The 18,432-nt window shown below is 48.3% G+C and overlaps 1 long non-coding RNA gene across 2 annotated transcripts; it reads right to left on the reverse strand.

Moving 5' to 3' along the window:
- Nucleotides 1-1,159: 1,159 nt before the first annotated feature.
- Nucleotides 1,160-2,563, reverse strand: LOC136532062 (uncharacterized). 2 transcript variants are annotated; one of them, XR_010778163.1, is made up of 4 exons: nt 2,284-2,563; nt 1,916-2,062; nt 1,617-1,737; nt 1,160-1,498 (listed from the first exon to the last, which is right to left on the reverse strand). It is a non-coding gene; the product is annotated as an uncharacterized lncRNA (long non-coding RNA). The 2 variants fall into 2 exon arrangements; XR_010778162.1 differs by having other exon boundaries at nt 1,916-2,065.
- Nucleotides 2,564-18,432: the final 15,869 nt, after the last annotated feature.

Here is an 18,432-nt window from a genome sequence, read left to right on the forward strand (position 1 = left end):
CCACGGGAGTCGCGAAGAGCAACTCTAGTAAAGCGTGTCATTGAGCTACCCTCACTCAAGGGGTAGGTTCTTGCGGCGCCCGACGTGCGGGCTTAGCGGGTGATGCTAATTAGCCACCGAACCACCAAGTGAGCGGTCGACACAATGGGGACTAGCGTGTTGGCAAACACGTGAACCTCGGGAGAAAAATCATCGTGTCAACCTAGTTCTTCCCATTGGTTTGCATCCCCATTACACAAGCTTGCAATTACTTTTATACATATTAAGCTTGTGTAGTTGCTCTTGTAATTAGATAGCTTGTGTAGCTTGCTAATTACCTTCTTGCTTGTGTAGCATAGAAGTAGCTCCCTTGCGTGGCTAATTTGGTTTTAGTAACCTTGTTAGTCACATTGCTTAGTTTGTGTAACTAAGTATTTGCGCTCTCTAATTAGGCATTGGTTGCCTTGTTATTGAGCATTGCTAGTGAGCTTAGTTAGCTTTGTGCTTTTGCTTACTAGCATGTGTAGGAGCTCCCTTGTTGTTTAAAGTACTAGTAGCATAGGTTTGTGTGACCTTGCTCCTAGAATTGTTTAGGAGAGCTCTAGCTAGCCCGGCACCTTTGTTGCATAATTGTTATCTTTGCAAGGTGCTAGTGAACATATATAGTGGGGTGTAGTCTTGGATAGACCGTTAGTTTAAATTCCGCATTTGTATCGGTTAGCCGACGCAATTAAGTTTTAGAAAAGACTATTCACCCCCCCTCTAGTCGCCATCTCGACCCTTCAGTCGGCCGGACGACCACAATCACAATTAGGGATTGGGAGTTCAGGAGGGACGGGAGCATCTTTGCTAGACTCGTCAGGGTACATTTCTCGTGGACAACCCCGTTTTCGCCATAACTGCTCCCGAAACATGTCTTCCATCTAATAAAACGGTTCAAATTAAACATCAATCAAAACAAGATAAATTAATGTAAAATGTAATCATTTGCAATGCAACTAAAATTTTATAAACAACAATTATAGCAACAAAAATATACATGGCAAACATACTTCTAACTAAATCAAACTAATATCTTCACCATAGTTCTCAAACATAATTTTCCTACTAACCTTAACTCCCATTCATAATATCATATCCACCATTCAAACGAAATTAAAATGTGCGTCATTACCTTGAACTAGGACGAGGAGGGAGGGAGGCGGCCGGAGAATGGAAGGGAAGGGAGGGAGGCGACAATGGAGGGTCGGGCTGCCGCCGTTCGTGGCGTGACGGCCGGCGTGCTTGGCGACGGGCGAGCGCGGGAGCGACGCCTAGACGGCCTTGCTGCTCGGGCAGCGGCACTGGCCACGGGGTTATACCCGGCTCTGCCGCGCCACGGATCAGGGCGTGGCACTACCGCGCCAAGATCGGTGGCGCGGCAGAGCCCTGCCACGTTAGCGGTCAGCGCTTCTGCTCGCCGCCACGTCAGCCCTCTGCTGCGCCACCATGCATGGCATGACACAGACATTTGACCGCGCTAGGGCAATAGGCGCGGCCAAAAGTATTAGTTAAAAAAAACCGACAGTGTAAGATTTAAAATTAGCTTCGAAAAAGTGTTAAAATTAAAAAAAAATCACGGTAAGCGGTCGGCTCACCCGTGCTGGAGATCTGGGGACCGACGGATATTTCCTGTAACGTATAAAGTTTCCCTGCTGCTTGAATCGGTCCCATGCCTGAGGTTGTTGTTGCTGTATAGGTGGACATCGCCATTGATAGCTTGATAATTTTAACAGCAAAAAATGACAGCTTGTATGATTATGTTACAGATAGTGTAGACATATACTCAGCTACAGAGGAAGGATTACTACTGACCTGATTTGGTACTTTTTAACTTCATCTATATAAAAGTTAATGTATACTTTGGTTGCAGAGGTCGATGTTGCATGTGTAATACCTATATGTATGGCCGCGTGAAACTGAATGGGCACCACGATTGCTCAAAAAAATTTCAGCTTGACGGGGGCGTCCACGGCCGCGTGAGACTGAATCGGTTCCAGGATGTCTCGGAAAATTTTCAGCGTCATCCATCTTCGGGGAAAATCTACTTTAAAAAGCATAAATGTGTACATTGTATTCTTTGGTTAATCTGTAGTTAACATGCATGGAAACAAATAGACGTTGCTGTTGGTCATCTAATGTAAAAAAAAAAAAAAAAACAGGCATGGGCGTACAAAAATTCAGGCATGGGACCGGGAATGGAGCAGCAGAATTAACAGGGGGAAAAAAATACACTCATCCAACGTAAATGAGATGAGAGTCTACCTGTGGGAGCTGGGAGGTGGAAGAGACCAATGAAGCACAAACTCTGCAGATATTCCCTTTTTGGCAAATCGTCGAGTACCTTCGGAGCAATAGAGCAAAAGTGCATTCACGAAATCATGGCAAGCATCTCTGGAATCACGAAATCATGAAATCTGACAAATTGTAAACATTAACTTTTGGGAGATTAACCTTTGGGATAGGAGAAAGTAGGATACGACCACTTGCCTGGGCACTTGCTTAGGCGGAGGGTGATGGCCGAGATGAGAGCGGGATGATTTTAACGCGAAAGGTAGCGGTGGTAGATGAAGCAGTCTGTGGAGCATGTAGCGACTGGATCGAATAAATGCGATGGAGCAGTTTCTTGATGGAGCAGAAGGATGACGTGGCTTCCTGATAATGCAGAAAAATATGCTAATGGGTTCTTTTTTTTTTGTTCTCCTATCTAGGAGATAACAGACACTGCTGTTGTTCCTAAAGACAGAAAGGAAGCTCCAGCTGATGATGGTCCTCGCAGGTCGGGCCGCCGTGATCGGCCCAGCACACGCTACGGTGGTCCAGTCCAGAATGGAATAGTTAGCAGCTACGCATGAATAAGTTGCCGCTCTGATTCAGCACCCACGTGCTTCGGCCCAGGGCCCAAGGCCCAACGAGGATGACAGGTGGGCCTGGGTGGCAGCGAGCCTGAGGATTACAAATCTGGACGCGGTGAGTCTGTACTGGACAGCTCAAGCATGTTTCTTGGAGCAAATAAATCATTTTGCGACAGCCCTTGCTTTCATTAAAAGAGTTTTGCTTCTCTATTTCCTTTTTGCGAGGAAGTAAAAGAGTTTTTCTAGTAACATGAAAATCACAAACTATTTCTTGCATTGAAAAGCCATCGATAATGTGGTTTTGAGGGGGGAAAAGGGCATGAGCGTTGAATATAAGCAAAGTTATCGAGTATCGATGTTTGGGATAACCAAAGCAAGGGAGTTAATGTCCACGCTGATTTCCGCGGACAGAGCAAGACGTATTAACATGTCTCGTCCGATCCCTCGGGTACGGGCTTCGTCTCGCCCGACCCCAAGGACACAATTTCCGTCTCGCCCGACCCCGAGGCTGCGGGGGTCTCGCCCAAGGCTGCGGGCTCCATCTCGCCCGACCGTTGGGTGCGTGCTCCGTCTCGTCCGACCCCCCAAGGGTCGCGGGCTCCGTCTCGCCCAACGGGGACCCATATCGCCGCCAACCACTCCAGGTCCAGGCGTATGGGCCTGGGTCAAAACTGTGACACTAGGGAAGAGACATGCACGACTCGATGTAACCCGAGGCCATGACGGGCCATACTTGAGGATTCACATCAAGAACAGTGTCGGACGTACAGGTGTTATTCTGCCTAACCCTCGTACGAACGCCGACAGGCGTGTCAGTTCACCACGACGTCCGTCGGGACGGGATGGAACACCCGGCAGATGACGCCTGCGCATGGCATTAGTGACAGACAGTACCGCGACGTGGAGCCGTCCCTGTTGACATCTATAGGATCAGCGGGATCCGCATGAAGGAGAAAAAGGACCCAGCGATCCTAAAAGCCTTCCTCTCTCTCGTTCTTCTCCTTTTTCTCCACTGTAACCCGCGCTTTCCCGTTGTCCTATAAAAGGGAAAGCAGGGCGCCCCACGAAGAAGATCGATCCATATCGGCACAAGACCGAACCACGAGATAAAAACACAAGAGCACGACATGAGCACATGGCTGAGTAGCGATCGAGCTCTCAGCACCCGTTCATTCCTTTCACCAGAGACTTGGGATCATTTTCTTCTCTTGCCTGTTTATAACCCTACTACAAACCAAGTGCCGGTAACACGAGTAGCAGTAAATTGGACGTAGGGACGTTCCGCTCGAACCAGTATAAACTCTTGTATCCTCCGAGCACACCATCCGAGCCAGACGCCCAAATACAAATTTACTCATCGTTGTTCCGAAAACACCGATAGTTGACGCACCAGGTAGGGGCTTTTTGCGCGTCTCGACGTCCACATCAGGCCTCGGATGGCTAGTCACGGCGTTAGCTAGGTCCCGAGCGCGCACGTGCGCTTCGGGAACCTAGACTTCATTGTCACGATGGGGGAGAGTTAGTGCAGGCTCCTGTCGCCATCCAACCTCTCCACTCCACCGGCCTCGACGCAATTGTCAAGGCACTTAAGGAGCTGCGGCTGCACGCACTAGAGGCCCACACCCCCGGGAGCGACCAGCTCCTCGACTTCAATTATGGGAGGCTAGAATGCTAGCTCAGCGCCTTCCTAGGACCCCGACCATCCTGGGAGGACCTAGGCCGCCTCACCTTCTCATTCGCCAATGTCATGATGTAGCTTACCGGAGGAGAGCAGTTTTTCCTAGAATACCTCATCCAGAGCACCCCGATAGCGCTCCCGTTCATTCTACGCAATGCCACTGAGAGCGTTGGCTACCTTGTGGTGCAACGCACGCCCCCATCCCCCACGAATGACGAGTTCGTGGGGATGACCGAATATATCATAGAATCTTTCCACGACCTCTGTAACACCCCGGTGTTAAGCCTACATTTAGGCACTGCAAATCATGCATAGCATGCATCATAAAGCATATTAATCATACATGCCTAATCATGTAAATAACAACTGAAACACTGTTTCGAAACATATGAGACACGCTCGTGAAACATGAATGTTGCATATACTTGTTTAGAATTGTGTTTGCCCGAATTTCTTGCTAGATTAGTAAAACATGTTTGGCTACTATTGTAAATCATCTAGCAATGTTTAGTTCAATGTTTGGAGCAATGTTTGTATTCAAATTAATTCAAAATTTGACTTCAAAAATAAATTCCCAAAAATTAGGGTTTTGAGCTAAACATGGACTTTGATGTTATAATTCAAAATCTAGAAAGAATTTGGCTTTGGTCATAAAAGCAAAGTTGTAGAGAATTAAATTCTAAGCAACTTTCATTTTTGGTACATTTTCAAAAGAGGTCATTTTCTTGCTCAAAATAATATTTGAAAAATGGCATTTAAAAATTCCTTGAAAAATTTTATTTGGAAAAGGATTTTTCTTCTTCGCGGGCCGCCGCCTCGCTTCTGGCCCGTCTGCTGAAGCCGGCCCAGCGCGCCAGCAAAGCCGCCGCAGCAGCGCGCCTCCCGCGCCAGCCCATCGTGCCTCGGCCCAGCCCAGCCCCTCGCGCTGGCTCCTTCTCCCGCGCGCCGCGTCAGTCACCGCGCCACGCCACGACCGCGGCAGAGAACTTCTGCCGCGTGGCGACCATGTGCCGGCGTTGCCCGCCGCGCGGCAGCCGCGGCCTGGCCCCGCGCCCACACGCCCGCCTTCAACTGTCGGTGCTCGTGCGCTCGCTCACTCCCGCCCGCGCTGCCTTCCCTCTTCTCCCGAGCTGGGAGCCCCAAGCTCCGCCCTCGCCGCGCCCGCAGCTCCGCCGGCGTCGAGCTCCCGCACCACTGCGCCATTCTCCGATTCCTCACGCCAGCAACTCCGCCTCGTCTTCCTTCAAGTCGCGCTCGAGCTTGCGCCGCCTTCCAAGCACAGGTCGAGCCTCCCCGCGTCTCGCCACCGACGGCCATGGCGCCGCCGTGCTCGGCCGCCATAGAAGCCGTCTTCCTCCTCCCCTCCAGCCTCGCCTAGCTACCCTACCGTGCTCGCCTTCACCTCGCACATCCCGTGCGCTCGCCAGCTCGCACTGCCATGGCCGGAGATGGCCGCCGGCCGCTGGCCGAGCCGCGCCGCCGCGCCAACGCGCACACCGGTGAGGCACTCTGCCTCCGCCAGCCAGCCGGGCCGGCCAGGCAAAGCGGCCGTGGGCCGAAGCCCTGCCAGGCCGCCGCGCTCCCCCTTTCGCTCGGGCCGCGTAGGCCAAAAACGGCCGTGGGCCAGCTGATTCCAGTGGGCCGGCCCAGCATTGTTTAAGTGATTTGTTTTCATTTATTCTTTATTATTTGAAATCTGAAATGGTTTGAAAAATGTTTGGGTGCCCAAATTTGATCCAAATTTGTTGAAACAAATTTTGCCAGGTTCCTTATCATCAGATCTACTTGGGAAAATTATTGCATGTCATTTTTGGGATACTTTTCTGTAGGATTTTATTTAATCATGTATATTGCTGATAACTTGAAAAATGTGTAGAAAAATCTATAGGCTTCAGAAAAATATGATTCCAAGTTTGTTAATCTTTTTATGTCATGTACTTCCTAGGAAAAATATGTTTCATGCATGTGCTGTGGGAAAAATTTTAGGTGCAGTTCAAGTACCTTTAATGGCTGATTTTTGTTATTTTTGCTAGAGAGCAAACTTTGTATAAAACATGCATGTGATAATTTTTGGACAGTCATTATATGCTATGAAGAACCTAGGAAAAATATTAATTCTGTTGTTTGACACTTTTCATAGTACAAAGTAATTTCATGCTCATTTTTATGCTATAGCTTGTCATTTTTGTGTAGGATAGTTTACTTATCCAAATGCCATGAAATTTTTATGGTAGTTTGTTTAGGATAGTATTATGCTACTGTAATTTTCTCAGATTTTTAGAAGCATCAGAAATATATGTTGCTATTCAAACCTATTATTAATTAGGGTTTAAGCAAGTGTTGCTTTAAGTGTGATTAAGAAATTAGTAAAGCTTTGGTGTATCTTTGAAGCATTTCATAAGATATGTTGACTTAACATATTAGTAGTAGAAGAGAATACAGTAGATGACATGTGCTTGTAGTATAGTTTCTTGGATGATGTTGACTACCTTGCATTTAAACATATCCATTGCATTCATCTCCTTCGATGCACCGTGTGCATAATCACTTACGCGCATTGCATCATACAGGATCGCAAACCGAGAATCCAGTCGTCATACCCGAGGAGCCCGAGGAGCAGCTCGAGGTGCAGCAGCAGGAAGTGCCAGAAGCCGACGAGGAGGACGTTGAGGAACTCCCGGAGTGCCCCGATCACCGTCCAAGCTAAACAGGCATGGGCGTACAAAAATTCAGGCATGGGACCGGGAATGGAGCAGCAGAATTAACAGGGGGAAAAAAATACACTCATCCAACGTAAATGAGATGAGAGTCTACCTGTGGGAGCTGGGAGGTGGAAGAGACCAATGAAGCACAAACTCTGCAGATATTCCCTTTTTGGCAAATCGTCGAGTACCTTCGGAGCAATAGAGCAAAAGTGCATTCACGAAATCATGGCAAGCATCTCTGGAATCACGAAATCATGAAATCTGACAAATTGTAAACATTAACTTTTGGGAGATTAACCTTTGGGATAGGAGAAAGTAGGATACGACCACTTGCCTGGGCACTTGCTTAGGCGGAGGGTGATGGCCGAGATGAGAGCGGGATGATTTTAACGCGAAAGGTAGCGGTGGTAGATGAAGCAGTCTGTGGAGCATGTAGCGACTGGATCGAATAAATGCGATGGAGCAGTTTCTTGATGGAGCAGAAGGATGACGTGGCTTCCTGATAATGCAGAAAAATATGCTAATGGGTTCTTTTTTTTTTGTTCTCCTATCTAGGAGATAACAGACACTGCTGTTGTTCCTAAAGACAGAAAGGAAGCTCCAGCTGATGATGGTCCTCGCAGGTCGGGCCGCCGTGATCGGCCCAGCACACGCTACGGTGGTCCAGTCCAGAATGGAATAGATAGTTAGCAGCTACGCATGAATAAGTTGCCGCTCTGATTCAGCACCCACGTGCTTCGGCCCAGGGCCCAAGGCCCAACGAGGATGACAGGTGGGCCTGGGTGGCAGCGAGCCTGAGGATTACAAATCTGGACGCGGTGAGTCTGTACTGGACAGCTCAAGCATGTTTCTTGGAGCAAATAAATCATTTTGCGACAGCCCTTGCTTTCATTAAAAGAGTTTTGCTTCTCTATTTCCTTTTTGCGAGGAAGTAAAGAGTTTTTCTAGTAACATGAAAATCACAAACTATTTCTTGCATTGAAAAGCCATCGATAATGTGGTTTTGAGGGGGGAAAGGGCATGAGCGTTGAATATAAGCAAAGTTATCGAGTATCGATGTTTGGGATAACCAAAGCAAGGGAGTTAATGTCCACGCTGATTTCCGCGGACAGAGCAAGACGTATTAACATGTCTCGTCCGATCCCTCGGGTACGGGCTTCGTCTCGCCCGACCCCAAGGACACAATTTCCGTCTCGCCCGACCCCGAGGCTGCGGGGGTCTCGCCCAAGGCTGCGGGCTCCATCTCGCCCGACCGTTGGGTGCGTGCTCCGTCTCGTCCGACCCCCCCAAGGGTCGCGGGCTCCGTCTCGCCCAACGGGGACCCATATCGCCGCCAACCACTCCAGGTCCAGGCGTATGGGCCTGGGTCAAAACTGTGACACTAGGGAAGAGACATGCACGACTCGATGTAACCCGAGGCCATGACGGGCCATACTTGAGGATTCACATCAAGAACAGTGTCGGACGTACAGGTGTTATTCTGCCTAACCCTCGTACGAACGCCGACAGGCGTGTCAGTTCACCACGACGTCCGTCGGGACGGGATGGAACACCCGGCAGATGACGCCTGCGCATGGCATTAGTGACAGACAGTACCGCGACGTGGAGCCGTCCCTGTTGACATCTATAGGATCAGCGGGATCCGCATGAAGGAGAAAAAGGACCCAGCGATCCTAAAAGCCTTCCTCTCTCTCGTTCTTCTCCTTTTTTCTCCACGTAACCCGCGCTTTCCCGTTGTCCTATAAAAGGGAAAGCAGGGCGCCCCACGAAGAAGATCGATCCATATCGGCACAAGACCGAACCACGAGATAAAACACAAGAGCACGACATGAGCACATGGCTGAGTAGCGATCGAGCTCTCAGCACCCGTTCATTCCTTTCACCAGAGACTTGGGATCATTTTCTTCTCTTGCCTGTTTATAACCCTACTACAAACCAAGTGCCGGTAACACGAGTAGCAGTAAATTGGACGTAGGGACGTTCCGTCGCTCGAACCAGTATAAACTCTTGTATCCCTCCGAGCACACCATCCGAGCCAGACGCCCAAATACAAATTTACTCATCGTTGTTCCGAAACACCGATAGTTGACGCACCAGGTAGGGCTTTTTTGCGCGTCTCGACGTCCACATCAGGCCTCGGATGGCTAGTCACGGCGTTAGCTAGTCCCGAGCGCGCACGGCGCTTCGGGAACCTAGACTTCATTGTCACGATGGGGGAGAGTTAGTGCAGGCTCCTGTCGCCATCCAACCTCTCCACTCCACCGGCCTCGACGCAATTGTCAAGGCACTTAAGGAGCTGCGGCTGCACGCACTAGAGGCCCACACCCCCGGGAGCGACCAGCTCCTCGACTTCAATTATGGGAGGCTAGAATGCCTAGCCTCAGCGCCTTCCTAGGACCCCGACCATCCTGGGAGGACCTAGGCCGCCTCACCTTCTCATTCGCCAATGTCATGATGTAGCTTAACCGGAGGAGAGCAGTTTTTCCTAGAATACCTCATCCAGAGCAACCCCGATAGCGCTCCCCGTTCATTCTACGCAATGCCACTGAGAGCGTTGGCTACCTTGTGGTGCAACGCACGCCCCCATCCCCACGAATGAACGAGTTCGTGGGGATGACCGAATATATCATAGAATCTTTCCACGACTCTGTAACACCCCGGTGTTAAGCCTACATTTAGGCACTGCAAATCATGCATAGCATGCATCATAAAGCATATTAATCATACATGCCTAATCATGTAAATAACAACTGAAACACTGTTTCGAAACATATGAGAACACGCTCGTGAAACATGAATGTTGCATATACTTGTTTAGAATTGTGTTTGCCCCGAATTTCTTGCTAGATTAGTAAAACATGTTTGGCTACTATTGTAAATCATCTAGCAATGTTTAGTTCAATGTTTGGAGCAATGTTTGTATTCAAATTAATTCAAAATTTGACTTCAAAATAAATTCCCAAAAATTAGGGTTTGAGCTAAACATGGACTTTGATGTTATAATTCAAAATCTAGAAAGAATTTGGCTTTGGTCATAAAAGCAAAGTTGTAGAGAATTAAATTCTAAACAACTTTCATTTTTGGTACATTTTCAAAAGAGGTCATTTTCTTGCCCAAAATAATATTTGAAAAATGGCATTTAAAAATTCCTTGAAAAATTTTATTTGGAAAAAGGATTTTTTCTTCGCGGGCCGCCGCCTCGCTTCTGGCCCGTCTGCTGAAGCCTGGCCCAGCGCGCCAGCAAAGCCGCCCGCTAGCAGCGTGCCTCCCGCGCCAGCCCATCGCGCCTCGGCCCAGCCCAGCCCCGCGCGCTGGCTCCTTCTCCCGCGCGCCGCGTCAGTCGCCGCGCCACGCCACGACCGCGGCAGAGAACTTCCGCCGCGTGGCGACCATGTGCCGGCGTTGCCCGCCGCGCGGCAGCCGCGGCCTGACCCGCGCCCACTGCGCCCGCCTTCAACTGCCGGTGCCCGTGCGCTTGCTCACTCCCGCCCGCGCTGCCTTCCCTCTTCTCCCGAGCCGAGAGCCCCAAGCTCCGCCCTCGCCGCGCCCAGCAGCTTCCCGTCCGGCGTCCGAGCTCCCACACCACTGCTGCCATTCTCCGATTGTCCTCGCGCCAGCAAACTCCGGCCTCGCCTCCTTCAAGTCGCTGCTCCAGAGCTTGCAGCAGCCTCCGAGCACTAGGTCCGGGCCTCCCCGCGTCAGCCACCGACGGCCATGGCGCCGCCGTGCTCGGCCGCCATGGGATAGACCGTCTCTTCCTTCTCCCCTCCCGCTCGGCCTAGCTACCCTACTGCGGCTCGCCTTTAACCTCGCCCATCCCGTGCACTCCCTAGCTCCCACTGGCCATGGCCGGAGATGGTGCGCCGGCCCGCTGGTCCGAGGCCGCGCCGCCGCGCCAGCGCGCACACAGGCGAGGCACTTCTTGCCTCAGGCCAGCCAGCTCGGGCCGGCCAGGCGAGCGGCCAGTGGGCCGAAGCCCTGCCAAGGCCGCCGCGCTCCCCTTTTCCGCTTCGGGCCGCGTCAGGCCGGTTTGTGGCCATGGGCCAGCTTTTCCCGCGGGCCGGCCCAGCATTGTTTAAGTGATTTGTTTTCATTTATTCTTTATTATTTGAAATCTGAAATGGTTTGAAAAATGTTTGGGTGCCCAAATTTGATCCAAATTTGTTGAAACAAATTTTGCTAGGTTCCTTATCATCAGATCTACTTGGGAAAATTATTGCATGTCATTTTTGGGATACTTTTCCGTAGGATTTTATTTAATCATGTATATTGCTGATAACTTGAAAAATGTGTAGAAAAATCTATAGGCTTCAGAAAAATATGATTCCAAGTTTGTTAATCTTTTTATGTCATGTACTTCCTAGGAAAAATATGTTTCATGCATGTGCTGTGGGAAAATTTTGAGGTGTAGTTCAAGTACCTTTAATGGCTGATTTTTGTTATTTTTGCTAGAGAGCAAACTTTGTATAAAACATGCATGTGATAATTTTTGGACAGTCATTATATGCTATGAAGAACCTAGGAAAAATATTAATTCTGTTGTTTGACACTTTTCATAGTACAAAGTAATTTCATGCTCATTTTTATGCTATAGCTTGTCATTTTTGTGTAGGATAGTTTACTTATCCAAATGCCATGAAATTTTTATGGTAGTTTGTTTAGGATAGTATTATGCTACTGTAATTTTCTCAGATTTTTAGGAGCATCAGAAATATATGTTGCTATTCAAACCTATTATTAATTAGGGTTTAAGCAAGTGTTGCTTTAAGTGTGATTAAGAAATTAGTAAAGCTTTGGTGTATCTTTGAAGCATTTCATAAGATATGTTGACTTAACATATTAGTAGTAGAAGAGAATGCAGTAGATGACATGTGCTTGTAGTATAGTTTCTTGGATGATGTTGACTACCTTGCATTTAAACATATCCATTGCATTCATCTCCTTCGATGCACCGTTTGCATAATCACTTACGCGCATTGCATCATACAGGATCGCAAACCGAGAACCCAGTCGTCATACCCGAGGAGCCCGAGGAGCAGCTCGAGGTGCAGCAGCAGGAAGTGCCAGAAGCCGACGAGGAGGACGTTGAAGAACTTCCGGAGTGCCCCGATCACCGTCCGAGCTCTTTCGAGAGAGGCAAGCCCCGGAGCATTTTTCTCCCGGTTTGCGAATTATTTAATTAAATGCTTTACTTTAATTGATGCATTACGTTCAGGAGTTGTTTGCAACCGTTGCTGCATTATACCTTGTCTACCTTTGTTATACTATATCCTTGTTACCCTGGTATCCGCAGTCGAAGTCAATGCTTAGCTGGCTTAGACCGGTAGAAGTCAGGGTGATTTCCTGTCACCTGCGAGCTATAGGTGGTTACCTGGATCTGCTTGGATGACTATGAAGTCATGGTATAACTAAGTGTTAAATGAAGTTGAGACCAGGACGGAGACTTGCAGAGTTTTGGACTGTAGTGTTTCCGTCTGTGTCGATTAAGGACCGACCGTTGTTGGGCCTCGAGTCATGTTGAACGCATGCCTTACATTTAGCTGGCCGGATAAAGTACCTTCCGACCGCGAAGCTGGGAGATTTTTCGGGCCGAGTAGATTGCCCGCAACGCACTGTGCCGGAGCAGGTGTGGTAGGACACGGGGGCGGGATGATAAGACCAAAGTGCAGTCGGTCGGCCCCCGGGTACATGTGGTTCCTGGCAAACTCGAGATTCCTGGAAAGTTGACTCGGTGATCAATATCTCACTTTAGCGGGTGAGTGAGGTTTGTGTAAGGAATAAATCACCAGCTGGTTAGGAATCGATTCGAATCGCCATCGCTCCTGGATAGTGAGCACTTGACTTGAGTTACTTCATCGTAGTAAATGTTTATGGAACACTTGGACAGTTATAATGAATATGACAGTATGGAAGTTAGTTTAATGATCATTGGTTATCATTATCTGCTTAATCACATGTTTACTCTAGTATAGGTGCAAATCTAGTCGACAGGTTAATAATAATTAACTTGGCAATAATGCTTTTCTAAAGGTTCTTGAAATGCTAAAAATGCTTCTTTTTGCAAATGAGTCAGCTACCCTACTATAAAGCCCTTCATAATCCTTGGTGTCATTTATTTTTGGTTATGTCGGGTAAGTCTAGCTGAGTACCTTCTCGTACTCAGGGTTTTATTCCCACTTGTTGCAGATGGGCAGATGTATTACGGCTACTGTATCAACTGCCTTTATCCTGCGATGGGTGATGCTTAGGACCATGGGCATGGTCATTCCTTACGTCTCATCTGATGCTTTTGTTGGAGATGATCATTCGCTGGCACTATATTTAAACTCCGCGTGAGTGTGTGTGTGGTTTGAACAAATGACTTCCGCTACTTTTATTCGAACTGGTTTGTAATAACTATGTTAAACTCTGATGTATCTGATGATGCGAACTTTTATGTAATTTGTGATGGTGACCGCTAAACTTATTACGATCATGGCTGGGACACGAGTTGGTTTGAAATCCTTCGTGATTTCACGGACTACCGGGTTATACGGGCTTAAGTTTGTTCAATCGTCTGCTCTGGTGGATGATTTTCTTACTTAATTTCGTATAATTGGTCGGTTCTGTCACAGCTGGTATCAGAGCATGGTTTAGCGTGTTACTGTTCACAAGTGTATTTAAAACAAAAAGGCATTTGGAAAACGTGATTTTAAAACTATAAAGTGTGCCAGTGATCATATCCTTTATGCCCAGTTAAGGACTTTAGGTGGCTTAATTAAGTACTGACTGGGGTTCTTGCATCATATTTCTCTTTCGTCGCTCATACGGCGTGCTATTGTATGAGTGCCACTTGTTTGAGTGGTAATGTATGGATCATTTGCCTCTACGCCTCGGTAAGTGTGAGTTGTGAGAGCATGATCGGATACACCGCCGATCTAGGGTGAATGCTTATATGATGCTGGAGTAATTACATGTTCTACGCATGTTTTACAAAGGTATCTCATGAATGGGTCTTCCGTCTGTGGAGGCGATGCCGTCAGTAGGACGATGGTTCGGGTAGTTACTACCGTTGTACACGTATCTGGGATTCGTGTAGAGCGTGTAGATAAAACTTTACTGCTTTTATGCATTCATTGGGAATTGGGCTGAAATGAATCTTCTGCAGGTACATAACAACGCTATCGTGTAGAACGTATTAGCTACGTATTGAGAGATCGTTGTATGCCACCGAATTCGTCGTTAGAAATTATTTATTTCCTAAGTTTGTGAGAACGTACGACACGTGCATACATCATGTTACTTGTGCATCTCATTCATCTCATGCATTCCTCCCCTTATAAATTGATTATCTCATTTTGATAAAAGATGTATCACCAAAAATATGTTTCCCTCGAGGTAATAAAAGAACTTTTGCTACAGATGGCCCGCACGAAGCAGACCGCCCGTAAGTCCACTGGAGGAAGAGCACCCTCGACGTCCGTTGGCCCTGAGGGAGCACCGCACCACGGACACCTTCTTGAGCGAGTTTGGCATGCCAACTTTGCTTTGGAGAGTGCTCCATGATGTGGGGTACCCAGAGGGTCAAGAGCCGGTGTACTCATGGAATGAGAGCCAGTTAGCAGAGGATGGACTTGCAGTGGTGGAGATCACGGTTCCTGCTCTCGGTGATGCTCCAGATTGGGATGGTTGGCATTTGGAGTTTGAGGGTCGCACTCCAGCTGAGGGTGCAGAGGGAGCAGCCTTCCGTGTCATCAGGGACATTATGAGCAGATTTCCCAGTGAGCTTGCAGCAGCTCTGGCTGGTACTTTTCCTAGGGATGATCCTCGTGATGCCATTTGGGTTCAGCCTCAAGGAAGTGCGTTAGTCAGAGGTCCAGCTGAAGGACAGGCTAGCGACAACCAGGCAATGAGTGCTATGTTCGCCGCCATCAGAGCGTATGAGGGTCTCGAGAGTACCTACTGGACTTTGACTGGCTTGCGTAGTGAGGATAAGCTCAAAGGGAAGAAGCAGAAGAAGAGACAGGCACGTGCTATAGCTAGCTTGCAGGAGCAGTTGGCTGATATGAACTTACAGAGAGATCAGGCGGTTGAGAGAGGTGATAGAGCTATGCAGCGAGTGCATACGTTGACTCAAGCCAACAACAATGCAGACCGCATGATTGGACAGCTGGTTCAGGAAAGGAATGAAGCCTGGAACGCAAGAAACCTTCTGCTGCAGAGGGTCGATGAGCTAGAGGAATACAACGGCTACTTGCACGAGGAGTTTCACGCGCTCTACAATGGGGTTGGCCCATATGCTCCACCGAACGCCGCTGGCATGGACATCGACGACGACAACTAGGATGAGCCTGCAGTTTCACCTGGAGGCGATGGTGACGTCTCCGATCCCGACGATGGCCCCGAGGAGTAGGCTAGTTGCCTTGCGCTAGTATCTAGGTCTCGTCGCGATGGCATTTCTTTTGTTGGCATGTAATCTATCGTATGTTGCTTCGAACGTATGAGACTTGGCATGTGGTTGGAACTTGATTTTCGAATGCGATATCTGAACGCATAAAAAGTCCAGTGTATGTATACTGGCAATGTGATTGTATGGACGCGATGTTTGCCGTTGAAGTAATTCGATTAAGTGCTGTTGTTTTAATTGGGATGCGATTGTTGTGCCTCTGTTTTATTGTATGAGTTTATTCTCTCCAGTAAATTCAGTACGGCATAATTTTTCCTTCACTCGCAATTATTACAGCTTCACTCAATCGTTACTTGTTGCTGAAATATGCAGATGACAAACACTCGCCGAACCACGTATGAGGCCGCTGAGCCCGGTGCCAACGGTGCGGGGACCGGTGGTGGTGGTGGTGGTGGAAACCACGGCAACAACAATGAACCTCCCCATGAACCGCATTTGCCACCTCCTCCCCCGTTTACCCCCGAGATGTTCCTCGCACAGCTGCTCGGGAGTCAGCGCAACGCGGAACAATCTCAGAAGAACATGGAGGATCTTCTTCGAACCATCGCCAACAACGTTCAACGTGGTAACAATCAAGGTGGTGGCATGGGAGTGAACCAATATAGCAGCTTCAAAGATTTCATGGACACCAGGCCGCCAGTATTCAAGGAAGCAACAGAGCCACTCGATGCTGAGGAATGGATCAACACGATGGAAGATAAATTCCGTGTGTTGAGGATGACTGAGGTTCTAAAAACGGAGTATGCTGCACTTCAATTGCAAGGACCGGCGGGAATGTGGTGGAAGCACCATCGCACTACCTTCCCTCCAAATGCTCAGATTTCTTGGAGAGAGTTTGCTGAGGCCTTTCAGTGGAGCCTATATTCCACCAGGGCTGACCGAGATGAAGTTGGGAGAGTTTCTGGCGTTGAACCAGGGCACCAAGACCGTGACGCAATACCTGCATGCCTTCAACAACTTGTGTCGCTATGCTCCCGACATGGTTGACACAGATGCTAAAAGAATAGCCAGTTTTAAGAGGGGTCTCAATCCAAAAATGATGAAGCATGTTGGTACCAACAACCGCGTCAGATTCAATGACTTCATCAGCGACTGTCTGAAGCAGGAGAAGAATAACAACGCCAGCACCGCAGCCAAGACACGCAAGAGAGCCTTTGAAGGTGGGCCGTCTCAAGCTAGAGCCCCTATGGGAGGTCGTCCCCCATATCGCCCATCGGCACCTGGCGCTAGGTTTCGGCCACCTCAGCCAAGAAGTCAGAATTTCCGTGGACCTCAAAAGCCGTACAAGATGGCAGTACAGCCCAACAAAGCAGCCGCAACTACGGTACAAGGCAGTTCCAAGGGAGCTGTGGGATCTGCCGGGACAGTAAGAGGACCCTGCTATAACTGTGATCAGCCCGGTCATTTCTCGAGGTTTTGTCCATACCCGCCCAAGAAGAAGCAGCAGACTTATAATGCTAGAGTGCATAGTACGACAGTGGATGAAATTCCAGAGGGAGAGCCCGTCACTGCTGGTAAGTTTCCTGTCAACGAAAACCCTGCAGTTGTTCTATTTGATTCTGGATCATCGCATTCTTTTATGAGTCAAGCATTTGCACAGAAACATGGACAACGATGCACAGAATTGGGTTATGGGTACCGTATAAGCTCAGCAGGGGCTGATGTTTTGACCAACCAGATGGTTCGAGGGGCAACCCTTGAACTTAGGTAGCAGGAAGTTCCGAGTGAACTTGATAGTTATGCCTGGGTTAGTCTTGGATGTCATTATAGGGATGAATTGGATGAAGGATTGGGGAGCAGTCATAGATACTGGAAGTCGAGTACTTACCCTTAAGGATCCCCTGGGTGAGGGTACTTTCCAAGTACCATTGCCTCGGAGAACAGACCTGATAAGTGTTACCTGTGCTACGGCAGTCATTCCTATTCATCAGATTCCGGTAGTGTGTGAATTCCCGGACGTATTCCCGGATGAGCTACCTGGTCTTCCGCCAGATAGGGAGATTGAGTTTGGAATTGAGCTAGTCCCCGGAACAGCTCCGATTTCAAGGAGACCCTATCGGATGCCTCCAGATGAGTTAGCTGAGCTGAAGAAGCAATTAGAAGATTTATCAAAAAAGGGGTTTATTCGGCCAAGCAAGTCTGAATGGGGATGTCCCGCTTTGTTTGTGAAAAAGAAGAAAGAGGGCACGTTGAGAATGTGCGTAGATTACTAGGCCACTCAATGCTGTGACCGTCAAGAATAAATATCCCTTGCCACATATTGATGTTCTGTTTGACCAATTATCCAAGGCCAAGGTGTTCTCAAAAATAGATTTGAGATCCGGTTATCATCAGATTAAGATTAGGCCACAGGATATACCGAAAACTGCATTTTCCACCAGATACGGGTTGTATGAGTATCTTGTCATGTCTTTTGGCTTGACAAATGCTCCTGCATACTTTATGTTTTTGATGAATACAGTTTTCATGCCAGAATTGGATAAGTTTGTGGTAGTATTCATCGATGACATTCTGGTGTACTCCGAGAATGAGAAAGATCATGAAGAGCATCTGAGAACTGTCTTGACCAGACTTAGAGATCATCAATTGTATGCTAAGTTTAGCAAATGCGAATTCTGGTTGAAGGAAGTTCCTTTCCTTGGTCACATTCTGTCAGAGAATGGAGTTTCAGTCGATCCAAGTAAGGTGCAAGAAGTTATGAATTGGAAAGCACCGACCACAGTTCCTGAG

The sequence above is a fragment of the Miscanthus floridulus genome, unplaced genomic scaffold (genome assembly GCF_019320115.1).
Source record: "Miscanthus floridulus cultivar M001 unplaced genomic scaffold, ASM1932011v1 fs_518_2_3, whole genome shotgun sequence".
NCBI lineage: Eukaryota > Viridiplantae > Streptophyta > Magnoliopsida > Poales > Poaceae > Miscanthus > Miscanthus floridulus.